At 43.1% G+C, this 26856-nt stretch overlaps 1 protein-coding gene across 1 annotated transcript in view; it reads right to left on the bottom strand.

Moving 5' to 3' along the window:
* The window catches only part of AGBL4 (AGBL carboxypeptidase 4), a 1467749-nt gene that overhangs the window by 350569 nt on the left and 1090324 nt on the right, over window positions 1-26856 (bottom strand). The gene's annotated exons all lie outside the window — the stretch shown is intronic.

The following is a 26856-nucleotide window of genomic DNA, read 5'->3' as shown; positions in this document are numbered from 1 at the left end:
AATTTATTTAAATTGGAGGCTAATTACAATATTGTAGTGGTTTTTGCCATACATTGACATGGATCAGCCATGGGTGTACACGTGTCCCCCATCCTGAACCTCCCTCCCCATCCCATCCCTCAAGGTCCCAATGCACCAGCCCTGAGCGCCCTGTCTCATGCATCAAATCTGGACTGGTGATCTATTTCACATATGATAATATACATGTTTCAGTGTTGTTCTCTCAAATCATCCCACCGTCGCCTTCTCCCACAGAGTCCAAAAGTCTGTTCTTTACATCTGTGTCTCTTTTGCTGTCTTGCATATACAGTCATTGTTACAATCTTTCTAAATTCCATATATATGCGTTAATATACTGTATTGGTGTTTTTCTTTCTAACTTACTTCACTCTGTATAATAGGCTCCCGTTTCATCCACCTCATTAGAACTGATTCAAATGCATTCTTTTCAATAACTGAGTAATATTCCCTTGTGTATATGTACCACAGCTTTCTTATCCATTCTTCTGCCAATGGACATCTAGGTTGCTTCCATGTCCTAGCTATTGTAAACAGTGCTGCAAGGAACATTGGGGTACACGTGTCTCTTTCAATTCTGGTTTCCTCGGTGTGTATGCCCAGCAGTGGGATTGCTGGGTAGTATGGCAGTTCTAATTCCAGGTTTTTAAGGAATCTCCACACTGTAAGACTTAAGTCAGGATTCCTTAAGCCTCTGTCAACCTCTGACTCTTTCCTATACTTGATTTTCCATTAATAGCAGTTTTCACTAATATGTATTTTTTTTTCTTAAAAAGGGGTTTTAACAAACTTCACTTTGAGAACTATTGCTTCAGGATACACACTGCAGGAGCTTCTGATTATCTGGTATTTCATCCAGTGGGTCCCTTGGTGTATTTAACCACACCTGCATTTCCCTCTTTATCTTGCCTGTCCCCTAGAATGGCTCCCTGAAATTCTGCTTCAGCAGAAAGGAGAAAGCAACAACATTTTTTGAGTACCAAATATAGGCCTGGCAAAGGACCAGGCACAAGACCAGGCACGTTGATGTGTCATTTCTGCTCACACTCTTGGCAAACCTGCAGGGCTCCTACTGTATAACAGAGGGACATGGGATTCAGATAGGAGAAATTATCTGCCTGAGACCACATCTTCATTAAATGAGAGAGCCAGAATTCAGTGAGTTCTAATCCTGGCTTGATGGTTCAAAATAAGATTATGCACATGGTAAATCACTCTGCATGATGCCTGCCAATTAATAGATGCTTAATAAAAAGAGCTATTTTTGTATTGAGGCTTTGTTATTATTATAGATCTCTTGATCCGTGGTTTATAAGAGCTGCCTCATCCCTTTTCATAGAATTATTGATACCAGAGCTTAAAGGTCATCTAGTCTGACCTGTCACTAGGATGGGAATTTCCTCTGCAATGTCCCCACCAGTTGTATAAACAGCTTCTGTTTTATCCCCTTTCCTGATAGGGAACTCATTTCTTAACAATTAAATTAAAAAAAAAATTCTTTTGGCCACAGAGCATGAGATGTTAGCCTTCCCTGACCAGGGATTGAACCTGTGCCCCTAAATTGCCCCATTTTGAGCAGAGTTAAAAGCTGTTTCCTTATAAAATCATTGTTGCTTTGGCCTGTGACAAGTTTGGAGATCTGAAGAAGATCTGTGTCATCTTCTCTCCTGGTTAAATATTCCCAGTTCTTCCATCCTTGCCTTATAAGACCTGGTCTGAAGTCTCCTGGCCCTTGTGGTCCCCTACTCTTCCATCTACATTTCATCTGTCCTGGTCAGAACCTCTTTAAGGTCTCTCTACCCCTTGCTTTAATGATTGCTCAGGGCCCTAAAAGCAGGTCTGTATCCTTTCAGCATCTTCTCAATCACACATCCCTGTTTTCCTGCCAGCTCATAACTCATTCCAGTTGACATTTTCAAGCAAACAATGCAACTCTAAGATGTCACTGACCTATTGTGAGCACATATCCTCGTGCTGAAATGAAACACACACCCACACATGAGAGCTGGAAGGAATGCTGGAGCCAGGCTGCCTTCTTTCCCAAACACGGAACCAGGCTAGTAGTACAATCGGCTCAAGCTGCCTTTGCCAAGGCCAGCAGTAGGCTTGGTCCTTCCCTCATACATGAGGAAAGAATACAACGTCTTCTTCCATTTTTCCATAAGCTTGGTTTTGTGACAATCACCCTTAGTGAAAGAGATCTATTTACATGAAAAGTGTCTTATTCTCATTTCTAAATGGTGATTCAGTATCCAGGGTCCAGCAGGGAAAAAGGGAAGAAAACCTGAGAGAAACACAGATAGACCTGGCCTTGTGTCCTAACTCCTCTCTGTAGTCTTTAATAACATACTGTGTATCTCTGGTCTTAAACTTCACACCTTTAAAACGAATGAGTGAGACGGAAATACTGGCAGTGACTCTGAGTAAAAAGCAAATGGGCACTGTGCTTGCAGGCTCCCTCTTCTGGTGCAGAGAGTTCTCTGAGAATTCCTGTAGCCAGGACCCTGGGGGCTCAAATGATAGGATTTAAAACAGAATAGATTTTAAGCTGCCTTCACACACTGCCATTTTCAGTGCTGGTACATGTTCCTCACAAGCTGAGGGAAATCTTAAGGGCCCAGAACACCTATTATTCAGTCTCTGGCACACAGTCGCCCTCAGTGAGCATGCTAAACTCAGCTGAACCATTCCTGGAGTCCACATTATCCTTTCAAACCCCTGTGCCTTTGCTCGTCCTAGTCTCTCTAAACTAATCTCTTGAGATCTTCACGGAGCTCCTTCCTCATGTCTCAAGACCACCATGAGGTCTTCTTTGCACGTCAACTCCCAACCTAACCCCTTCCTCTCCTTTACTTAGAACAGAAGATTTCACACTGTATTCCTTCAATGCATCTTGTAAAACCTCCCTTTTGTATCATGCCCTGTCTTAATTATTGGTTTCCTTCTCTGTTTCTCTCATGAGGTCCTTGTTTGAAGACAAGACTATGTCATTTCATCTGTATATTTCCAGTGCCCAGCACAAAGGCTGAAAGGAATGCTTGATGTCATCTAGTTCAAATGATTCAACTATTCCATTATTCCCTCTGCAACACTCCTGAGAGATTTGTCAGCATGGAAAGTAAGCATGCCCTTTCCTCTAAAGGACTTTCCCTCTGTCATGGCTTTGGGGTTTCCTACCTTTATGATTTTTCTCCCACCATCTCTGCAGCAATATTATTATCTATCCACCTCCCCTGGAAATCTTCCTTCCTTTACTCCCATGCACAGGATCACTGTTTCTCCTAGACCCCTACAGCTTCTACTGTCTGTACCCCTCCAGTGGTGATGAATTGACTCTAACCTGGTGAGGAGCCCCTTTAACCTACAGTTCTCAGACATATGTGTGCACCACCTAGTGGCCCAAGAAGATAAGTGTAGACTACTGTTTTAACAGGTAGCTCTTCAGACACGATTGCAGTCTGCATGTCCTATATGCAAACAAAAACAAAAGTATATGTTCAAGAATCACTGTGCAACAATTTTAACCTAAGATACTAAAATATCCAAATAATTTCCTCAAAGTCCTTCCAGAATGAAAGGAATACAATGGAAGAGGAAATTTTCATCACAAAAGTGCACCTCGTATTTAGGTTCACCAAAGGAAACTGGCATTTATTAAAATAGGCAACTGACTTGTGGAATTTGACCAATAATATAAATTAATTATATAAGAGGGGAGCATGGTGGAATAAAGAATTACCAAATCATTTTAATTAGTTACCAACTGAGAGACACAAGGACCTTTTACATGGAGATGATACATTACCTACCTGTCTGGATGGTAGAAAATGCAGTATTAGTTAGAGAAACATAGCTAGACAGCAGGTTTGGTAGACTGACAGGGCCTGCTGGCTGAGGGCTGTGCAGCTGGACCACAAGCCAACCATAAGCTACCGTCTCAGGAAGGCAGGCCCTTCAAATGCGAGTGGTGCTCTGTGTATGTATGTGTGTGCAGAGGAGTAGGGGGGCATTCCTCCTCAGACAAAGGAATTCTACACCCTCAGACAAAGGAATTCTACACCTACACTGAGGGCAATGTGTCCAGGTACGTCTGGATGGTATTTCGTGGAGTCCTGGAGGAGTGTGGGTATGCCAGGGTTGGATCAGTTAGGAGGTGCTGTGCAGACTCCTGACTGAGTATGGCACTGCATCCAGCCTTTCTTGGTAAGAGTGGTGCCTCAAAAACATTCAGAAGAAACCCACTTCTGTGCTCAACCAGTGTGTGGCGGATGACACCAGTCATGACTCCAAAGAGACCATGTGAGCCGAAGGCCCCAAAGTCCACAGGAACGATCTCTGAATTTGGTGGGACCAACGATGGCAGGGGCATCCACAGTGGCTGCTAAAGGAGCACACACAGCATGTGTGCCCCAGGAATTATCCATATTCCCAACTGATCCAGTGGAAGCTGTTTTGCCAATGCAGTGTCCCTTCATCTCTGGTCACAGTTGACAGCTCCCAGGGTAAAAAGTACTGAAAGATGGGTAAACTGGAGACCTCAGCCAAACATTGTGGATATTTTGTGGATTCAATTATTCTCAATAAAAACTATTGTTGTCCTACATTGAAGAATCTATCTTTAAAATGTTTGCAATAATAAAAACAACACATGCTTATTTTGGTCATTTTCCAAATTTCCAGAAAATTCAGAAAGTAAAAGTGAAGGAAATATCATCACTGAAAGAGAAGCATCATTATCATTTGGTGTATTTTTTGTCATCTTCTTTGCTTGTGTCTATTTAACAAGGTCATATTTATATATAACAAATGAAGCATGTTTTAATCTTGTGCAGCCTTATTTTTTTGTCCCAGGCTGAGCATTTATTTTGAATTATAAGAATGTAAGTCACATATTGTTGTTCAGTCATTCAGTCATGTCCAACTCTTTGAGACCCCATGGACTGCAGCACGCCAGGCTTCCCTGTCCATCACTAACTCCCAGAGTTTGCTCAGACTTATGCCCATTGAGTCCATGATGCATCCAACCATCTCATCCTCTGTCATCCCCTTCTCCTATTGCCCTCAATCTTTCTCAGCATCAGGGTCTTTTCCAATGAGTAGGCTCTTCACATCAGGTGGCCAAAGTACTAGAGCTTCAATTTAAGCATCAGTCCTTCCAGTGAATATTCAGGGTCGATTTCCTCAGGATTGACTCACATATATTTATTGCTATAAATAATTTTAGTTCGTACTACTGTGACTTTGTTTCTAGTCCTTTTTTCAGGGAAGGTGGTATTAGTAAGACATTAGTGGAAAACTACTTGGTTATTCTGTCACAGGAGGCAGCAGGCAATAACCAACCTGAAAGATATTCTTCACATCTGAAGCCCCTCTCATCGCAGTTACACAAAGGATTTTGTAGAAAGAGCTTTAAATTCAAAATCGGACAGACAAACATTATGAATCCTGATTCTATCAACTTTAAGCTGTGCTATCTAGGCATGTTTACTTAAGCTAGCTGTCAATTAGGTATCCCATTCATAAAAAGAGTATAGACCAAGCTCCAGGAGTTTAACAGGAAAGAAGCTGAGAGAAAGAAGAAGAATCATTCGGGGTGGCGGCAGAGGGGCACGGGGTTAGGGACTTGGAGGTGCCAACAGGTAGAGTGGGAAGCACAAAGGTTGGAAGCTAGGATTTCTGAAGGCTGCTCCGGCTGTGCCCGACTTCAGGCTGAGGCTTTGGGCTTCTCACCATCTGGTACCTTAACCTTTTACAGCAGCCTCTTAACTGGTCTCCCTGATTGAGTTTTGCACATTGCTGCTGCAGCTGGTGTGAACTTTCTGGAATCACACCTTAAAATTCACCAGGACTACTACAGAATAGAGTTTAACCCTTTAGTTGCTGTTGGAGGGTGTCTATGGCCCAGCTCCTGCCTTCTGTCTCCCATTCCATCAGACTCTGAGCTCTGACCATGAGAAGCCACTTCCAGTTCCCCAAACTTGCTATGTTCTCACCTCTAGGCCTTTGTTCTCTCTGTGTAGAACAACAGTCTGGTACCCAACCTGCTTTGCCTGGCTAACCCCTACTGGTTCAGCTCTCCACTCACACCCCACCTCTTCTGTAAAGGCTTTATTGACCTGCCAAGGCTGGGCTGGATCTTGTCCTTAGCCCCCTGACCTTCCCCACAAAAGCACCATCACAGCGCCTCTCCTGGCCTGCTTACTTCTCCATCTCCTCCCCTGTGTGATGTCCCTGAGGGCAGGGCTGTGTCATCACTAGGGCACTCCTCTCAGGGACTAGCCCAGTGCCTGACCGATACATGATACTCACTAAATATTTGCTGGTTACCGGCTACCAAGATGCTGACTAGAGAGAAGGTCCTACTGAGCTGATTGTCAGAGAAAGTCTTTAGCTTTATCCCCTTCCCTCCCAAAAGACGTGCACATATTGGCCCAATAATTTTCCTCAAAACCCTATTTCTGCCATGGGGACCTAGGGATTAAACCACAGAGTATCTGGCCTTCTTCAGCTGGATGGGTAATTATGAGGCTACGTTTAAAAATGGACTTTTCATTTTGGTCACGAACTGCATTGCGATTACTTCTCAGAATGAGAAGGGGACATGGTGTTCCAGGAGCTCAGGGACTGGCTTCATGTGTGAGGTTCTGCTTGGTGGAAGAGAATAGGCACTGATTATGTGTTCTGTTTTGCTTTTTGCATTTCGTGCAGGATAGCTATTTGGGGGAAAAGTCAGTCTGTCATGGCATAGGCTGGAGATAATTTAAATAAGAGCACCAGTAATCTCTGTGCATTTTCCTGTCACTCCAGAAGCCAGCCAACATGGGGAGGACCTGTGAATCCATACTCTCCAGAAAGGGGAGGTCGCAGGAGCATGGGCACACATTTGGTTTCATGGCTCAGAACCCTCTTTTCCTTGTAATCCACTTCCTGTCCCGTTCTCCCCTTCACCCAGCCAGAGTCATTTTCTAGGGCTCTCAGGCCCCCTCCCTGCCTTACCCTAAGCAGAGCCTGCTCCCTAGAAAGCATTTCACGTAGTGCTCACCTCTCCCTAAACTCACCACTTCTGATCTCTCCTATTCCAGTATAGCCTGCACGCTGGCTGCAGGACTAATCACTCTAAAGTTAAATTCGATCCTTTCTTAGGATAATTTAATAATCCTGGTTGCATTCCTCATAAATACTAGACTTCTTAGCTTAGCATTCAAGGACAGATGACAAATCTCCACAAGCTCTAGGTGTCATTTGAAAAAGCAGTTTTTATATCTTAACATATTTGGAGAACAAACAAAAAGTTACCTATTATTTTCAGAACCAGTCTTCAGACAACAAAGGTAGGTCTAATCACATGGGTGAGCTCACATGTAGAAGATGTGGCAGGAGGAAGAGGTGGGGAGAGCCAGTCACCTCTTTGAGGAAAAGACACAGGGATTATGAAAGTCTGCAAAGCACTGTCTAAAGCATGGATCTCAGGCCCACATCCCACTGAAGTGGGACGCTGGCCATCTATTTGCCTGACCCTTCTGTATGCCACCATCTCACCCATCCCCGACCCTGCCTTCTGCCTTTGACGTGGTTCCCTTTCTACTTCTCCTCATGCTGAACAAGTGATGTGTGGCACAGCTTCCCTGATCATACTGGGACTTCACTCTTTGATTCTTCATTTGTTTATTCACTAATTTATTAAATGGCCATGAAGCATCTACTCTATACCAGGCATACTGCTGACAAGAGGCCAAGAAAGACACAGCCCCTGTCTTCAAAGAGACAGCTAACAGTGAAGTGGAGCAGACAGACATATATAGCTAATAGTGAGGTGGAGAAGACAGACATATATAGCTAATAGTGAGGTGGAGAAGACAGACATATATAGCTAATAGTGAGGTGGAGAAGACAGACATATATAGCTAATAGTGAGGTGGAGAAGACAGACATATATAGCTAATAGTGAGGTGGAGAAGACAGACATATATAGCTAATAGTGAGGTGGAGAAGACAGACGTATAAAGCAAATAATCACATAATATGAATTACTGTCAGTTATGGTAAGTGCTTCAAAGAAAAACATGTGGAAAGGTACGTGACCAGGGTTCAAAGTATTCCTCAAACCTCACCCAACCCAATGGCTGATGGCTGGATGCCTCTCGTAAGCCTCCGCCAACTCCACTACCTTCTACAGGAACCTGAGCAATGGCTGAGTCTCCGCTGCCCTTTTGTGCACCTACTCCCATCAGGATAATAAAAAATGCATTAGCCTTTTACTCAGGGAGAGAGCGAACATCACTCACAGCTGAAATAGAATCTCATGACTAGGGGTTAAATTCAGTGGGAAGCTGAGTGGGGCAGCAGACAAAAGCTAGGGTTGCACAAGTGGGATTGCTTCAATATATTTCACTGAGTAGTTTCTGCTTCTGTAGCTTCCTGTTATTGGAAAAGCCAGGCACGCAAGTGGCTTTCATCCCCAGGGCAGCTTAAAGGAGCATTTGAGTTCAGCCTCTGGCAGCCTGCACAAAAGCAGGGCAAGTGGAAATGGAGAAGAGCATAAGAAAGTGCAGAGGCATTCTGGAAGCAGGATTAGCGGCAGCAGAGGCCGTAGCAACTGCATTTGCTGAGCATTTACTCTGTGCCAATCCTTACCACCTTCTGAGGCCAGCACTGCATTGTTACCCATTTATATAAATGAAGAAGCTGAAAGTCAAGAGGTTACATTACTTGCTCAAGGTCATAGCTGCTATTGGAGAAACCTAGATTTGAACCCATGCTGCTGGTCTCTGAAGACTACGCCCAGGTAGCTGTGAGAGCACTGGGGTATAAGAAATGCTTTTGGTGTCCCCAAGATTCTATACAGAGGAGCAGTAGGAGCCTCGGTGGCCACACTCTACAACCGAACAGCCTCTGCACACAGGAGGGTGGGAGGAGCTTCCACTTAAGCATGATGTTCTGTATTTTTCCTGCAGTGTTCACAGTTTGAAATTCTATATTTACCTGTATTTATATTTGATCAATGTCATTCCCATTATATGCTAAACTCTATGACAGAAAGGACAGAGTTGAGCTTTCCTGGCAGAGTGGACTCTGTTTAAATGTGTTAAAAATCAAATGTGGAAGGCTAGACCAGGTTTTTGAAGAGGGCTAGATAAACAGCTGAAACCCTTATTCCTGCTGGAGAGAAATCATACATATCCCATCCTAAAACCCCAGCAAGTCAGATGGGGGCTTGTGCTAGAAGACTCCACCCTCCCAGGTCTAGAGGAAAGACCCACGCATCAGGAAACAGTGAGAGGAAGGCTGTTCCAGTCGTGAGTCAGAAGATTTTAGGCCAAGACAGACTGCTTCTTCCCTACCCTTTGCTCCGGTAACATGAGGCCATGTGGGAACCTGGAAGAACAGACATGGCACCTAAAGTGATGGTGCAGCTCAGGGCTGGGGAGGATCCTGCATGACTGGCAGACGCCCGCCCGGGGCACCTATGGGCTCATAGCGTCTCAGCAGTGATTTAACTGAGTCTCTTGTTACAGTTAGGGTTAGGCAGGAGACAGAGGAGACACAGGTTCAACTGATCCCCTGGGTTGGGAAGATCTCCTGGAGTAGGATCTTGGCAACCTACCCCAGTATTCTTGCCTGGAAAATCCCACGGACAGAGTAGCCTGGCACGCTATAGCCCATGGGGTTGCAAAGAGTTGGACATGACTGAACACGCACAGCCATGCAAACTACAGTCAGCTATTTACCTATCGGTCTCATTTTTCATTCCACCTCTACCTCCCCTACCTCCATCTCCTCCCTCTTGCTGTCTCCTCCAAGATTAGAGTTGAGTATTTTCTATGTTGGGTGTTCTCACTGTACCTGATTAGGACCTGAGGAAGTTTGTTACAGATGTGATGTTTTGGCTTATTATCAGACAAAGTTACATATCTGATAAGTTCTCTTTTTATATGTTTTAAGTTACAACTTTTCTTTTTAAAAATCAAACTTTAGAGTTTAAAAGATAAGCCTTTTCAGCTTTCAGCTGATCCTTCAGATTATTCTTTATCTTGAAGGTCACCATGATCCCACGTGAGTGAGGCTGCCCCACAACACAGCCTTCTGGAAAGTCAGAGCAAGGGGCTTTGGAGATCATTTGGCACAACTACCTTATTTCAAAGAAAAGTAAACTGAGCCTATAGAGGGGAAGGGAGCTGCTCAGAGTCACCTGCCACATCAGTTCAGTTCAGTTGCTCTTTGTCTGACTCTTTGAGACCCCATGAATCGCATCACGCCAGGCCTCCCTGTCCATCACCAACTCCCGGAGTTTACCCAAACTCACGTCCATCGAGTCGGTGATGCCATCCAGCCATCTCATCCTCTGTCGTCCCCTTCTCCTCCTGCCCCTAATCCTTCCCAGCATCAGAGTCTTTTCCAATGAGTCAACTCTTTTCATGAGGTGGCCAAAGTACTGGAGTTTCAGCTTTAGCATCATTCCTTCCAAAGAAATCCCAGGGCTGATCTCCTTTAGAATGGACTGGTTGGATCTCCTTGCAATCCAAGGGACTCTCAAGAGTCTTCTCCAACACCACAGTTCAAAAGCATCAATTCTTCAGTGCTCAGCCTTCTTCACAGTCAAACTCTCACATCCATACATGACCACAGGAAAAACCATAGCCTTGACTAGACGGACCTATGTTGGCAAAGTAATGTCTCTGCTTTTGAATATGCTATCTAGGTTGGTCATAACTTTCCTTCCAAGGAGTAAGCATCTTTAAATTTCATGGCTGCAGTCACCATCTGCAGTGATTTTGGAGCCCAAAAAAACAGTTTTGCACTATTTGCTTGTGTGCCTCCTTCAACAGAGTGGAGAAAAGGGATGTCTGTATCCCATTCATGCCTAAAAGAGCACAGATGCTCAGAGGGGGAAAAAGAAACTGTTAAGGAAAATAAGAGAGTGAGGCCAGGGTATGAAGGCAGGGGGGAATTTGGTTAAGAACTTGTTTTGAGTTCTAATATCATTATGTCTATTTGATTCAACTGGTTTTAATTGAGGCATTATCAGGAGGACTTCCTTCAAGAGGTGGTAATTTAAATGGCCCTTAAAGATTAGAAACAAGTAAGTTACTTCTCTGGAGAAGGCAATGGCAACCCACTCCAGTACTCTTGCCTGGAAAATCCCATGGACAGAGGAGCCTGGTAGGCTGCGGTCCTTGGGGTCGCTAAGAGTCAGACACTACTGAGCAACTTCCCTTTCACTTTTCTCTTTCACACACTGGAGAAGGAAATGGCAACCCACTCCAGTGTTCTTGCCTGGAGAATCCCAGGGATGGTGGAGCCTGGTGGACTGCTGTCTATGGGGTCGCACAGAGTCGGACACGACTGAAGCAACTTAGTAGTACTAGTAGTAAATTACTTCTCAGTGAGACAGTGAGGCCAATTTTAAAAAAGAATGGCACAGGAATCTGAGTTGGCCATAGGCTCTGCTTCCCTTTGTCCCTAGGAACTAATGAGTCTCTTTACATTTGACATCCAGTTTTTAAGACTATTAGGACATCTCTTTGAAATGCTATATTCTGTTTGTTCCTTTACATATTTGGTTATTGAATATATAACACTGATCCCCAATAATGGAAGATGCTTACAAGAAGAGAATCAAACAAAATTCAAACACATACAAAAAAGACATGGAGGAATAGAAAAATAAGGAGAAATTAGATGATGCCAGGTGCAAGGTCATCAGACTGATTATATTCAGATTGATCGTATTCTTTGAAGCCAAAGATGGAGAAGCTCTACACAATCAGCAAAAACAAACGGGAGCTGACTGTGGTTCAGATCATGAACTCGTTATTGCCAAATTCAGACTTAAATTGAAGAAAGTAGGGAAAACCACTAGACCATCCAGGTATGACCTAAATCAAATCCCTTACAATTATACAGTAGAAGTGACAAATAGAGTCAAGGGATTAGATCTGATAGACAGAGTGCCTGAAGAACTATGGACGAAGGTTCATCACACTGATCAAGACCATCACCAAGAAAAATGCAAAAAGGCAAAATGGTTGTATAAGAAGGCATTACAAACTGCTGAGGAAAGCAGAGAAGCTAAAGGCAAAGGAGAAAAGGAAAGATATACCCAATTGAACGCAGAGTTCCAAAGAATTGCAAGGAGAGATAAGAAAGCCTTCCTCAGTGATCAATGCAAGGAAATAGAGGAAAATAATAGAATGAGAAAGACTAGAGATCTCTTCAAAATAATTAGAGATACCAAGGGAATATTTCATGCAAAGATGGGCACAATAAAGGACAAAAATGATATGGACCTAACAGAAGCAGAAGATATTAAGAAGAGGTGGCAAGAATACACAGAACTGTACAAATAAGATCTTCATGATCCAGATAACCACAATGGTGTGATCACTCATCTAGAGCCAGATATCCTGGAATATAAAGTCAAGTGGGCCTTAGGAAGCATCACTACGAACAAAGCTGGTGGAGGTGATGGAATTCCAGTTGAGCTATTTCAAATCCTAAAGGATTATGCTGTGAAAGTGCTGAGCTCAATATGCCCGCAAATGTGGAAAACTCAGCAGTGGCCACAGGACTGGAAAAGGTCAGTTTTCATTCCAATCCCAAAGAAAGGCAATGCCAAAGAATGCTCAAACTATCACACAATTGCACTCATCTCACATGCAAGCAAAGTAATGCTCAAAATTCTCCAAGCCAGGCTTCAACAGTATGTGAACCATGAACTTCCAGATGTTAAAGCTGGATTTAGAAAAGGTAGAGGAACCAGAGATCAAATTGCCAACATCCACTGGATCATCAAAAAAGCAAGAGAGTTTCAGAAAAACATCTACTTCTGCTTTATTGGCTATGCCAAAGTCTCTACTGTGTGGGTCACAACAAACTGTGGAAAATTCTTCAAGAGATTGGAATACCAGACCACCTTACCTGCCTCCTGAAAAATCTGTATGCAGGTCAAGAAGCAACAGTTGGAACTGGACATGAAACAATAGACTGGTTCTAAATTGGGAAAGGAGTACATCAAGGCTGTATATTGTCACCTGCTTATTTAAGTTATATGCAGAGTAATGATGAGAAATGCCAGGCTGGATGAAGCACAAGCTAGAATCAAGATTGCAAGGAGAAATATCAATAACCTGAGATATGCAGATGACACCACCCTTATGGCAGAAAGTGAAGAAGAACTAAAGAGCCCCATGATGAAAGTGAAAGAGGAGAGTGAAAAAGTTGGCTTAAAGCTCAACATTCAGAAAACTAAGATCAGGGCATCTGGTCCCATTACTTCATGGCAAATTGATGGGAAACAATGGAAACAATGAGAGACTTTAGTTTTTGGGCCTCTGAAAACACTGTAGATGATGATTGCAGCCATGATGAAATTAAAAGATGCTTGTTCCTTGGAAGAAAAGCTATGATCAACCTAGATAACATATTAAAAAGTAGAGACATTACTTTGCCAACAAAGGTCCATCTAGTCAAAGTCATAGTTTTTCAGTAGTCATGTATGAATGTGAGAATTGGACTATAAAGAAAGCTGAGTGCTGAAAAATTGATGCTTTTGAACTATGGTGTTGGAGAAGACTCTTGAGAGTCCCTTGGACTGGAAGATCAAAGCAGCTAATTCTAAAGGAAATCAGTCCTGAATATTCATTGGAAGGACTGATGTTGAAGCTGAAACTCCAATACTTTGGCCATCAGATGTGAAAAACTGACTCAGTGGAAAAGACCTGGATCCTGGGACAGATTGAAGGCAGGAGTAGAAGGGGACAACAGAGGATGAGATGGTTGGATGGCATCACCGCTCAACAGACATGAGCTTGAGTAAGCTCTGAGAGTTGGTGATGGACAGGGAAGCCTGGTGTGCTGCAGCCATGGGATTGCAGAGTCGGACATGACTGAGCGATTGAACTCAAATGAGGTATAAGGTCACAACGCAGAATTCACATCCTAGATATTCTGATCACTGGCCCAAGGTGGGATACAAATTTGACTTTCAGCCTTTCAGCCACCTAGGCACAGTGGAAAACTCAGTTATAAAATACCCAGTGTATATACTAAAGATAAAAACAAAACCCCAAATGAAACAACTGAATGACAGCATCTCCATTGTTTCTGACTTGAAGTCTGAGGAAATCTCTTCTAAGAGTCCTTAGAAAGGGGACCTTGAGGTGTAGTGGATGATAGGAATTAGCCAGGTCCTTCAGTGACATATCAGCCAAGCTGTATTTGGAACCAGCAGAACTATGGAACAGCAGACTAGTTCCCAATAGGAAAAGGAGTTCGTCAAGGCTGTATATGGTCACCCTGCTTATTTAACTTCTATGCAGAGTACATCATGAGAAATGCTGGGCTGGAAGAAGCACAAGCTGGAATCAAGATTGCCAGGAGAAATATCAATAACCTCAGATATGCAGATAACACCACCCTTATGGCAGAAAGTGAAGAGGAACTCAAAAGCCTCTTGATGAAAGTGAAAGAGGAGAGTGAAAAAGTTGGCTTAAAGCTCAACATTCAGAAACAAAGATCATGGCATCTGGTCCCATCACTTCATGGGAAATAGATGGGGAAACAGTGGAAACAGTGTCAGACTTTAATTTGGGGGGCAAATTAACCCAAACTAACCCCAAATCACTGCAGATGGTGACTGCAGCCATGAAATTAAAGACGCTTACTCCTTGGAAGGAAATTTATGAAGAACCTAGATAGCATATTAAAAAGCAGAGACATTACTTTGCCAACAAAGGTCCGTCTAGTCAAGGCTATGGTTTTTCCTGTGGTCATGTACAGAAGTGAGAGTTGGACTGTGAAGAAAGCTGAGTGCCAAAGAATTGATGCTTTTGAACTGTGGTGTTGGAGAAGACTCTTGAGAGTCCCTTGGACTGCAAGGAGATCCAACCAGTCCATTCTAAAGTAGATCGGTCCTGGGTGTACTTTGGAAGGAATAATGCTAAAGCTGAAACTCCAGTACTTTGGCCACCTCATGCGAAGAGTTGACTCATTGGAAAAGACTCTGATGCTGGGAGGGATTGGGGGCAGGAGGAGAAGGGGACGACAGAGGATGAGATGGCTGGATGGCATCACTGACTCGATGGACGTGAGTCTGAGTGAATTCCAGGGGTTGGTGATTGACAGGGAGGCCTGGTGTGCTGCAGTTCATGGGGTCACAAAGAGTTGGACACGACTGAGTGACTGAACTGAACTGACTCCCATGATGCTGTTGAAAAAGTTCTATGGAGCACAGAGATGTGAAATGTGGTGGTCATGAGAGCCCTGGAACCTGAATAAGAAGCCCATGTCTGTGCCATGGATAATAGCAATGGAGAGACATGAGCACAAATCCTAGCCTGTACCCTCATGATTGTACAGCAGCCCGTAGATGAGTTTTTTAATCTCTCTCATTTCCACATTTCTAATGTGGGGGTAAGAAGAGTTTTAAAACCAGAATATAATTTTACTCAGAGTTTTTACAACAAACATTGCTGCATTATGGAATATAATATAAAATACTCATGTCTTTTTTGAAGAGAAATGATTCTATAAAATATTAACGTTTCAGATTTTTTGAGGATTAAGGTCACTTTTCCCTACTTAAGTGGAAGAGCTCGGAGGTTCTGACTTCACAAAAGATCTTATTACATTCAACTAAGTGTTCAATAAAGTTTTTTGTTGTTGTTGTTCCCACTCTTCTTCAGATTTAGCAAGTGTGCAAAGTTGTTCACATGTGCCTGCACAGAACCGTGGTTAGGACTGAGTGACACAATGAACCAGAAACATGTTTTGGCTCAGTTTTGCCAATTTCTTGCTGTATGAGCTAATAACTTTAATAATTTATCTTCTTTGAATGTGTCTCCGCCACCTACTAGCTAAGTGACACTGGGTAAGTCGGCTAAATACTTTCAAATGGGTTTAGCAACCCATCTACTAGTAAAGCAGCTAACCTAGACATTTGTCCTATAATCCCTGGGTAAAAGGCACTTAGCCTCGTAAGAGTTTTATTTTTAATTCCAAGATTGCTTGGAAAGCCTTTCCTCCCCTCTGTCTCTATATATGACTTCTCTATTACATCATCACCTTCTGGAAGTGTTTTGCTCTCCCAGGCTGGGTTAGGTGCCTCCGTCAGGCCTCTCAGCACCGTGTGCTACCCTTGGCCACAGACGCTATCCCTGTGGGTTGCAATCATCTGTGAGTCATCCTGCTGTGAGAGCTCTTGTGGGCAAGGACACTGTGTGACTCAGTTCGGCACCTCCAGCTCCTACCACTGTACTTGGAACAGAGCAGGCCTTCAGTCATGTTTGCTGAATTGCATGAAACTGGAGTTCCTGTGAAAAATATCATGACATTCAGGATAAAACCCTGGCATTGAAAGTGAGGCAACATTAATCTGTGTTTCTGCCCAGCCAGAGTAATGCCTCTGCAGGATGTCAGAGTTATATATACTGCAGGAAGTAAAAGTGCCAGGCCATAACAGTCTATTTTCTGCATTTGACTGGCTCTCCTGGAAGCTCCATTCCACGCTGATTGACCACGACTTTCCATAAGAAATTGCCAGCTTGGTTGTGGGGAAAGAATCCAGATCTAATTGTTCTTTGTAAGCCTGGGACAGAAGGTATTATTGCTTGAAAAATGGAACTGTCTAAATTAATTTTCCTGAAACAAACATCTTTGCCAAATAAAAGCAATGCATAATAACAAACCATAATTAAAAGCAAAATGATACCTTTTGTTTCTTGGGGAAAGCAAATGTGTTCACCAGAAAAAAAAAAGACCAAAATGTGATTTTCTTGGAACTCCAGGGACACATCTTAAAGCCTGATGAGAGGTGTGTGTGTGTGTGTGTGTGTGTGTGTGTGTGTGTCTTCAGGAGTAGAATGGGGAGGGAGAGGTATCTCTGGTTTTTTTTTGTTTTTCTTTTCTTTTCCTTTTCTTTCCTTTCGCTTTTGAAAAATAAGCATCATTTGTGATTGATTTCTGAAAATGCAGTCAGAATATTCTCATTGCACTTTTAGTAGCTAGGAACTGGAAAAGTGAGGGGAGCTAACATTTATAGAACTACCTTATTTTCCCTTGCCCAATTTTCCTAACCTATTTTTAAATTTATTCTAACTTTATATATATGTGTATGTGCTTATGTGTGTGCATGTATGTTTTTATTTATTTATTTTTTTAATTTTATTTTATTTTTAAACTTTACATAACTGTATTAGTTTTGCCAAATATCAAAATGAATCCGCCACAGGTATACATGTGTTCCCCATCCTGAACCCTCCTCCCTCCTCCCTCCCCATTCCATCCCTCTGATGTATGTTTTTAAACTGATCTTTTTTAGAAAATAGTTAAGATGTAAAAACTCTAATTTTATATCTACTAGGCAACAGATGCTTTATTTATGTTTACTCATTCATCCTCATGACACTCTCATAATGCAGGTATTTAACCCCCATTTTAGAGATGAGGAAACTGATACTCAAAGAGGTTAAATAAATGCCTGAAGTCACAAAGCCATTAAATGATGGCGCTAAGATTTAAACCACACTTCTGACTATGAAACCCGTAGTATTAAAAGCACTGTATCCATAATATATAGTTTCATTAAATAATAATATTAATAATATAAAAAGATGAAAATATATGCAAAAACCTGAGCTCTCAACAGCCATTTTCATTTTTTCTGTGCTATTTGCTAGTTCTTGTCTAAATATCTATACTTATAATGTGTGGATAATAATTATACATGAAAAACAAAGATGTAATCACGGCATAAATACAATTTTGCTACTTTCAATATTCTGTTATTTTTAGGTTATATTATATCATAAGAAGTTTTCAAATAGTATTACACAGTCATTATAAATGTTATTTTAATGACTTCATAATGTTCCACTTAGTGAAAGTGAATGGTTTACTTAAATATAGAACATTTAGGTTGTAATTATTTTGTTATTATAAATGACATTACAAAAAGCCCCTTCCTGCATACAATTTTTTCCTTCATTTGGATTAGATTATCTCTCTGGGATGAATACCCAAGAGAGGAATTACTGGGTCAGAAAACATGTACCTTTTTATTACTCTTGACACATGCTGCCAAACTGCTTTCCAGTAGGGTCATTCCAACTTACATTCCCGTGAGAAGTTTTTGAGATAAAGATTTTACTGTACCCTTGCCAGCATGGGGATTACAACTTTTAAAATACTTTTTGTTAATGTAATAGTTATCATATGGTATAAATGTTATGTCTTTTTTTTTTAAAGATGATTCTGTAGGCTTGGATTCTTTTTCATTATCTTGTTCATTCACTGTGTTTCTTATAGTGAGAGATGACTTTTCATATTATATGCCTGGCATTAAGGTTTTAGTTCTATTGCATTTTAAACTCTCAGGGGAGAACCACCTCTCTTGTCCTTGGTGGCACTGGAAACACTCACTCAGGGACCTGATCTGGCATCAAATGAAATGCTTTCCCTAAATAGCAAGGCTGTTTTTAAACTTTTCAGTCAAAGACAGATCCCACTAAAACTTGGAAATGCACATCCAGACAGGGTTAGAACAGGTTCACGAGGATTTAGGGATGCTCCGAGTTCCCCTCCTCCTTTAATCCCCTTCTAAGGATGGATGATGTCACTTCTCACTGAGCCTGAGGAGGTCTGCTGGAGATCAAGGGCACTGACTGGGCCAAAGTATAAGGGGTGGTATTTTCAGTATTTTCCGCAGGATTGCCCTAGAGGTATTCTCTTTTCCCTCAGAGAAAGCCCGGCAGGATCTCCTGTGAACCCCGAGGAAAGGGAGCCACATCGGCTGGCCTCATTTGGCCAAAAGGAGTTCACTTAGAATACAGGTTGAAGTTCCACCCTGAGGTTTACCAAGTTTCAAGTATTTTGAGTGCGCATGTGCGTGTGTGTATGTGATTTTTGTTTTTGTGTCCGTGCTTTTACTTGGGGGCGGGGGGGTGGATTGTTTTCTGTGGACATGTTTCCTTCCAAGAATTTGAGGGAAAGATTTGTTTTAGGTTAGGATCTAGGCAATCGTAGCCATCTACTCCCTATCTAAAGCTGCCTTTAAGCTGCCCCTGTCGCAGCTTCCAGAAGACAGTAGTCACTCATCCAGACACAGATGCAGATTGTTTAGCATGAATTTTATACGAGGCTCTGTGTTAAGCCTTGGGCAAAATGGGAAATGGGGACAGAGAAGAACTTACCTGGGACAGGCATTTTGTTTATATTGACATGCTTAAGTCCCACAACATTATGAGGTATATTTCATAATTCTATTTTTTAGATAAAGAAACTGAGGATCAGAAAGGTGACTTATCCATGATCACAAAGTTAGGAGTTGGTCTCCCTATTTCTAGTGTCACTTCCCCTCAACCTATGCTCTACCCTGCAACCAGAGTGAAATTTCAAAAATGCAAATGTGCTACCCTCTTTAAAATTCTCCATTGATAGAACAGTAATGTCCAAAGTACCTAACACTCTCACTCTGCTCTGCCAGTTTCTGTAGCCTCCAATCTTGCTGCCATTCTGCTCCTAGTTCAGGCTCCACGTGGGTCACATTTTTGCACACCATGCTTTCCTCTTGCCCCCCATGTCTTTTTCCATTTTTCATTGAGGTATAATTGACATATAACATATTAATTTTAGGTGTACAACAATGATTAGATATTTGTATATGCTGGGCAATGATTGCCATAATAAGTTCTAATTACCATCTGTCACCATACAAAGTTGTATTTTTTCCTGTGATGGGGACTTTTAAGGTTTACTCTCTTAGCAACTTTCAAACGTACAATACAAAATTATTGACTCTAGTCACCATCCCCATGGCTTACTTATTTTAAAATCAGAAACTTCTTGACTCCCTTCACCCATTTTACTCCCCCAGCCCTTGTCCTCCCTGACAACCATCAATCTGTTGTCTGTATGAAACTTCTGTATTGATGACCCCTGAAAGTATAGTCCTCATGCCTTTTTATATGCTGTTCCCTTTGCCTGCCACATCCTTCCTGTCGCAATCTTTCCTTGGTGAGCTACTTTTCACTCCTTTTTCAAATCTCAGTTTAAAGGTTATCTCCATCATTAAGCCTTATCTGACCCTCTGGATTGGCTTAAGATGCCATTCTTTTCTGCTGTCATAGCGCTTTGGCTACCATCCTGCACTTGTCCACTTATTTTCTCATACAACTGTGAGCTCCTTAAAGGTAAAAACCATTTCACTCACTATTGCAGCCCCAGCATTTAATCATAGTGCATGGCACAGAGTAAATGCCAGATGTAGACTGAATGTGTGTCTTCCCGAAACTCACATATTGAAAACTAATGTGATGGTATTTGGAAGTAGAGGCTTTGGGAGGTTACTGGGTGTTGAGGGCAGAGCCCTCATGTTTGGAATTAATGTCCTTATAATAGAGACTCGACTAAGTACACAAAAGAGACCCCAGAGAGATCTCTTGCCACTTTCTCCATGTGAGGTTACAAGAAGAGGGTTATGAACCAGAACGCAGTCTCTCACCAGACAATGAATCTGCTGGTGCCTTGATCTTGGACTGCCAGCCTCCAGAACTATGAGAAAGACATTTCTGTTGTTTAAAGGCCCCTGTCTATGACATTTTTGTTGTAGTGGCTCAAACAGGCTAGGACAATGCTCAATAAATACACTTGAATGAATTAAGAAATGAGCAGAATCAGAAACTGTAGAGATGGCAAACAGATCATCATGATCCAAGAGGTCAGGGCTTTTTCAACTATTATTTTTTGTAGTTACTTTAAGTTGTTGAATGTTCTTGCCCACCATACATTGAATGACTGGTGGAATAAACAATAAAACGAAGGTGTGATCACCAATAAGTGAAGAACAAGGCATTCTTTGTAGTTGCTCAAGCCTTTATTTTCCCAGCTGTAGTCCCCTAGAGGGCCCCCTGCTCCAGGCCACCTACTTTACCAGCATTCTGTGGCTACCAAGCATGGGCTTTGCAGTCATACCCAGGTTTGACTTCTGGTCCATACTGAAAAGATCTGCCTGCAATGCGGGAGACCCAAGTTCAATCCCTGGGTTGGAAAGATCCCCTGGAGAAGGGAATGGCTGCCCATGCCAGTATCTAATCTGGAGAATTCCATGGACGGAGGAGACTGGCAGGCTGCAGTCCATAGGTTCACAAAGAATCAGACATGACAGAATGACTAACACTCTATCCATCACTGAGCTCTTCAGAGGCTTCAGTGGCCTCAAGAATGCAATTCCTGCTGTCACCTGCTGCCACCTATCATGTGTCAGGTACTGCACTTTGCACTCTTTTTCTCTTAGCTCAAATCAGTAATTCTTGTTAATAAACCTGGAACATAGGCATCATCTTTCTTATACAGATGAGGAAATGGTAGCCTGGAGAGTTTCAGTTACTTTTTCTAGGCAGCATAGCTAAGCAGTTCCAGCCCAGGGATTCAAACTCAAGTCTTACAATTCTAGAAGTTCATTTTGTTTTTACAAAGTCACACCCCTCTGCTCCTAATAGTCTTCTAGCTATGAGCACGTGGTAGGTGAGTAAGAAAATATAATGAATTATTTGCATTCTTTTCATGAAGCACTGCAGTTTCTCTGAGTCAGATCTTTTCTTTCCTGAGCCAGCTCCTATGTGTGGGCAGATGGCAGATGGTGCCAACTGTCCACTGCTTGTCTGAATATCGCGTTTGTATCCTATTCAAAACACATTTAAAAGATGTGTCTGTGCAGATAGATGGAGCAGAGAACAGAGGACATGCTTTCTTCATCTGACTATTACGTCCCTAAATGTGTCAATATTTTCTCTTTGCAAGTAGAGCACTACATTGGATTCCCTCTTGTCTCTGCTTCAATGATTTTGTAATTATGAGGCGAGCAAGAATTCAGCAGCTGGCCTCTTATGAAGAAAGGGCACTGGCTCCATTACTTACATCAGTTGAAAGGAAAAAAAGCTCCTTGTGTTGAGATGGTTCTATCAGTAGTTTTTAAATCAGGTGTGTGTGTGTGTGTGTGTGTGTGTGTGTGTGTGTGTGTTTAGTGTATATGTAGAGAGAGTGAAACTAAGTGCAAAAAGGAGAACTTGTGAGAGAGAGAGTGAGAGAGAGAGAGAGAGAAAAAAAATATATATATATATGGAGGGAGAGAGAGAAACCCAGAACAACAACAGGAAAAAGGAAAGTCAGAATAAAGATCCAGCTCTCTGAAACTCACCTGAGTGAGCGCGCTGGAAGACTCTAAGAGTTCATCTAGTTCAAGGTCAGCAAGCTGCAGCCTGCTCACCAAAGCTAGCTTGCTGCCTGTTTCTGCATAGTCCACAGCTAAATGTTGTTTATGTATTTTCAAATTACTGAAAACATATAAAGAGACAAATAATATTTTGTGATGTGAAAATTATATGAAATTCAAATTTCAGTGTCCATAAATAAAGTCTTATTGGAACACAGCTGCACACATTCTTTTACATACTGTCTATGATCCTTTTATATTACAAAGATGGGGTTGAGTTGTGACAGAGATTGGTTGGCCTGCAAAGCCTAAAACTACCCTTAAAGAAAAGATGTCCCTATTTCCAACTAGTCCAAGCTGCAGACCCTACAGCCACCTTGAAGGTAGAGGTTATATGCACTCAAATCTGCGGCCCTGGTGCCCAGCACAGGGCCAAGCACCAGGATTTGTTACACACCTTGTTGAGCCAGTGCAAAATAACAGTGCAGAGCCCCTTATTCAAAAAGCAGAATTAGACTTCCCTGGTGGTACAGTGGATAAGAATCCATTGGCCAGTGCAGGGTATAAGGGTTCGATCCCTGGTCTGGGAAGATTCTACCTGCTTTGGAGCAACAAGGCCCATGTGCTACAGCTACTGAGCCTGCCCTCCAGAGCCCAGGAGCCGCAGCTACTGAAGCCTGTGTGCCCAGAGCCTGTTTTTCTCGACAAGAGAAGCCACTGCAATGAGAAACCATACACCACAATGAAGAGTAGCCCTTGCTTGCTGCAACTAGAGAAAGCCTGCAGAAAGCAACAAAGACCCTGTGAAGCCATAAATAAAACTAATTAGTTAAACACACACACAAATATGTGTATATATATATGTATATACAGTATGTGTATATACATATATAAGTATACACACACACACATACATGTGCTGTGCTGTGCTTAGTTGCTCAGTTGTGTCCAACTTTTTGCAACCCCATGGACTGTAACCTGTCAGGCTCCTCTGTCTATGGGGATTTTCCAGGCAAGAATACTGGAGTGGGTTGCCATGCCCTCCTCCAGGGGATCTTCCCAACTCAGGAATCGAACTGGGGTCTCCAGCATTGCAGGTGGATTCTTTACCATCTGAGCTACCAAGGAAGCCCATATACATGCATATATAAAGAAGGATGAAAGTGGCATTATAGGCAGTAAAATATAAAGCCTTTTCCTGCTTCTAGTATTTCTCTCCCTACTTGTCATGGTATTTTCTTTATTTGCTTTTTAATGCTATGTTCTCTTAGGCATGGGGATAGTAGCAGGGTGAGTGCAAACCATCATGGGTGTTCTGGGGCTCCATCATGAGACTGGGCTCTCAAGTTTGCTTGGCCCACTGGCCGCTGGGAATGCCTTCCCCTATTCTACCTCCCTCCCCCACCCCCACTGCCAACTGAGTACAGGGAGGTCCAGACAGACATTCTCATTCCCATTGGCCAGCTGCTCCGAGCCACTCCAGACGTCAATCCCCAAGAGTACTGCAATTCTCACACTGGGACTGGCGTGGCAGCAGATCGGGGAGGGGCAGGGCGGAAACCCAGCCTGTTCCAGCACTTTAGCCTGCCGAGTTATCTACAGAATATACCCTGGAACTGCTATCCTGGGAAAGGGGAAGCTGGGTGGGGCCAAGATTTCCAGCATCTGAGGGAGAAGGTGGCCAAGAACCAGTCTGAAGAGGTATGGGGGTGGTGGGAGGCCAGACTGTGCATGAACCTAAGCTCTAAGCCTCTGATATATGGCTTTGTTATCTCCATCAGATTATGATTATAAAACACAAATTCAAAGGTAAAATCACTGAGTTTTACGATAGAAACCACAGAGTTTGAAATCCCAAGTGCAGGGGATCTGAGTGTGGGGCCCTAGGCCACAGGAAGCAAGTGGAGCCCACACTAGGGACTGGAAGACTGCTGCTTCACAGACATTTTGAGAGACAGTGTGCCATGGTGGAAAAGTAGCTGGATGCCAAGCTCTACCACTTCCTAACTCAGAACCATTGTTTCTTCACTGTCAAATGTGTACCTCTTTAAGGGTTCCAGTGTGCTATGAGGGAATGACAGTTCTCTAAAGCTTGTTAGCTTCACACTTCTCTAACAGCATCTTCAGGCAGCTTAGTCAACCACAGGTTCTTACTGGAACCACCATATTAACCTTCACGCTCGTTCCCTAGTTCTAGAATATTTGGAGATGTTTGAAGATGGTGAGGGATTTTAGCCTATGCACCATCAACTCCCATCAAAATCAGTAGAAAAAAATATAATATAACAGAAAAGTGTCGTGTTTGCCAGAGATGAGAATGCCTCTAAATGAGGCATCTGGGTAGTTTCCTGAGGAGAAGGCCTTAAGACTGTTTTTTTTTTTGTAGGGTAAGCGGAGTTTTTCTAGGTGGAGAAAAGGGAAAGAGAGCTGAGAGGTCCAGGCAGAGGCTTATGCATGAGCAAAGACTCAGAGATGAGAAGCACATATGCACCCTGGGAGTAGTGAACGTTCTGATGTGACTAGGGAGTAGAGGACAAAGAGGAGTGTGTGGAGACGGTTCTGAAAGGTGTGAGGGCATCTTAGAGAGTCTCCTTTGTCCTAGGTAGGAGTTTGCATTTCATTCTTGAGGACACTGGGAGCCACTGATGAGTTCGGTGATAGGCAAGTTGCCAATGAGTGCTCCTGGCCATGAACCAACCTGTTTATAGAGAACAGAATGGCTCATTTCTGCCTCTCCCTGCTGGGAGGTGAGCATGGGCCAGGGAGAATAAGCCAATGTCTGTAGACAGTGTCCCATGGACTGAATCTATGTCAGGAGCTTTATATCTATATTATAACTACTGCCTTTAACAGGTGGGGACTGAGACTGGAAGGAGTCAGGGGTCTTTCTGACAGTCCTAAGGGTGGCAAGAAGGCAGAGTCAGTATCCCACCCTGGGTCAGGCTAACACCTGGTTCAAGCCCTTGGTGATAACCCTGACTCTGCTTTTCAAGAATTCTAAGCAAGCAGCCAAAACTCACCCATTTCTCATGGGACAAGTCACAGCCCTGGTCTAAAAGATTCCAGGTAGAAGTAACCATTCTTCTCCTTTTGTCCTAACTGTCCCTGACTACTTTTGTCTAAATTCCTGGTATCTGAGACTGTGGGTGCCTCCAGGGCCTATCTCATCTCCATGTTCCCAGCGTCTAGTGTGGGGCTGGGTGGAGTAGGTGATCAGTCCCAGTTTGCGGAACGAGTGAGCAAATTAAAGATCACAAGTGTTTATTAATGAAAACCTCCCTAATTCAGCTTGGAATCCGTGACCCTCCTAACTGGAAGCCAAAGCCAAAAGTCACCCTTGCAGTTTTCAACAGGAGGCGTGCTGAAGCTGAGGGCTATGCAGGTGACACAGGATTCCGGCAACAGAACCAAATTTACAGCAAACAGTGCCCATAAACAGCACGAGCTACTCAGGCTAATTTATGTTCACACGGGGCCATCCCAGCCCCCAAAGCCCGGAGCTCTTTACAATTCCAAAATGATTAAAAGCATCACACAAACGCATATTTTCCATTTTTATTAAAAGCACTAAAGCGGGCAGTGCTTTCTGCATGTCAATGGGGAGCCACTTCCCAACTCAGGGAGAAATGTCTCTCCTCAGAGGGCTATGTCAGGATCCTCCACACCCCACTCGGGCACCCTTCTGCCCTCATCCCCCCCTGGCCCTCGGTCCATCCAAGAGGCTTCCCAGCTTCCCTGACACCATGGTATGTCCCACTCAAGGCCACCTTTGCTTAGACTCTTTGCAGTCAAAGGCACATCCCTGCTTAAAATCTTCAGTCTTTCACTGTCTCAGCTTTTCAGTCTGATACATAAGGCCCTTCACTGTTCAGTTCAGTTTAGTCACTCAGTCATGTCTTACTCTTTGAGATTCCATGAACTGCAGCACGCCAGGCTTCCCTGTCCATCACCAACTCCAGGAGTTTACCCAAACTCATGTCCATTGAGTCAGTGATGCCATCTAACCATCTCATCCTCTGTCATCCCCTTCTCCTCTTGCCCTCAATCTTTCCCAGCATCAGGGTCTTTTCAAATGAGTCAGCTCTTTGCATCAGGTGGCCAAAATATTGGAGTTTCAGCTTCAACATCAGTCCTTCCAATGAATATTCAGGACTGATTTCCTCTTGGATGGACTGGTTGGATCTCCTTGCAGTCCAAGGGACTCTCAAGAGTTTTCTCCAACACCACAGTTCAAAGGTATCAATTCTTTGGCACTCAGCTTTCTTTATAGTCCAACTCTCACAGCCATACATGACTACTGGAAAAACCATAGCCTTGACTGCTGCTGCTGCTGCTAAGTCGCTTCAGTCGTATCCGACTCTGTGCGACCCCATAGATGGCAGCTCACCAGGCTCCCCCGTCCCTGGGATTCTCCAGGCAAGAACACTGGAGTGGGTTGCCATTTCCTTCTCCAATGCATGAAAGTGAAAATTGAAAGTGAAGTCGATCAGTTGTTTACGACTCTTAACGACCCCACGGACTGCAGACGGATCTTTTTTGGCAAAGTAATGTCTCTGGTTTTTAAAATGCTGTCTAGGTTGGTCATAACTTTCCTTCCAAGGAGTAAGTGTCTTTTAATTTCATGGCTGCAA

The sequence above is a fragment of the Bubalus bubalis genome, chromosome 6 (genome assembly GCF_019923935.1).
Source record: "Bubalus bubalis isolate 160015118507 breed Murrah chromosome 6, NDDB_SH_1, whole genome shotgun sequence".
In the NCBI taxonomy this organism is placed as follows: Eukaryota; Metazoa; Chordata; class Mammalia; order Artiodactyla; family Bovidae; genus Bubalus; species Bubalus bubalis.
The sequence above is the reverse complement of the archived record's forward strand: the minus strand, read 5'-3'. Positions and strand labels throughout refer to the sequence as shown.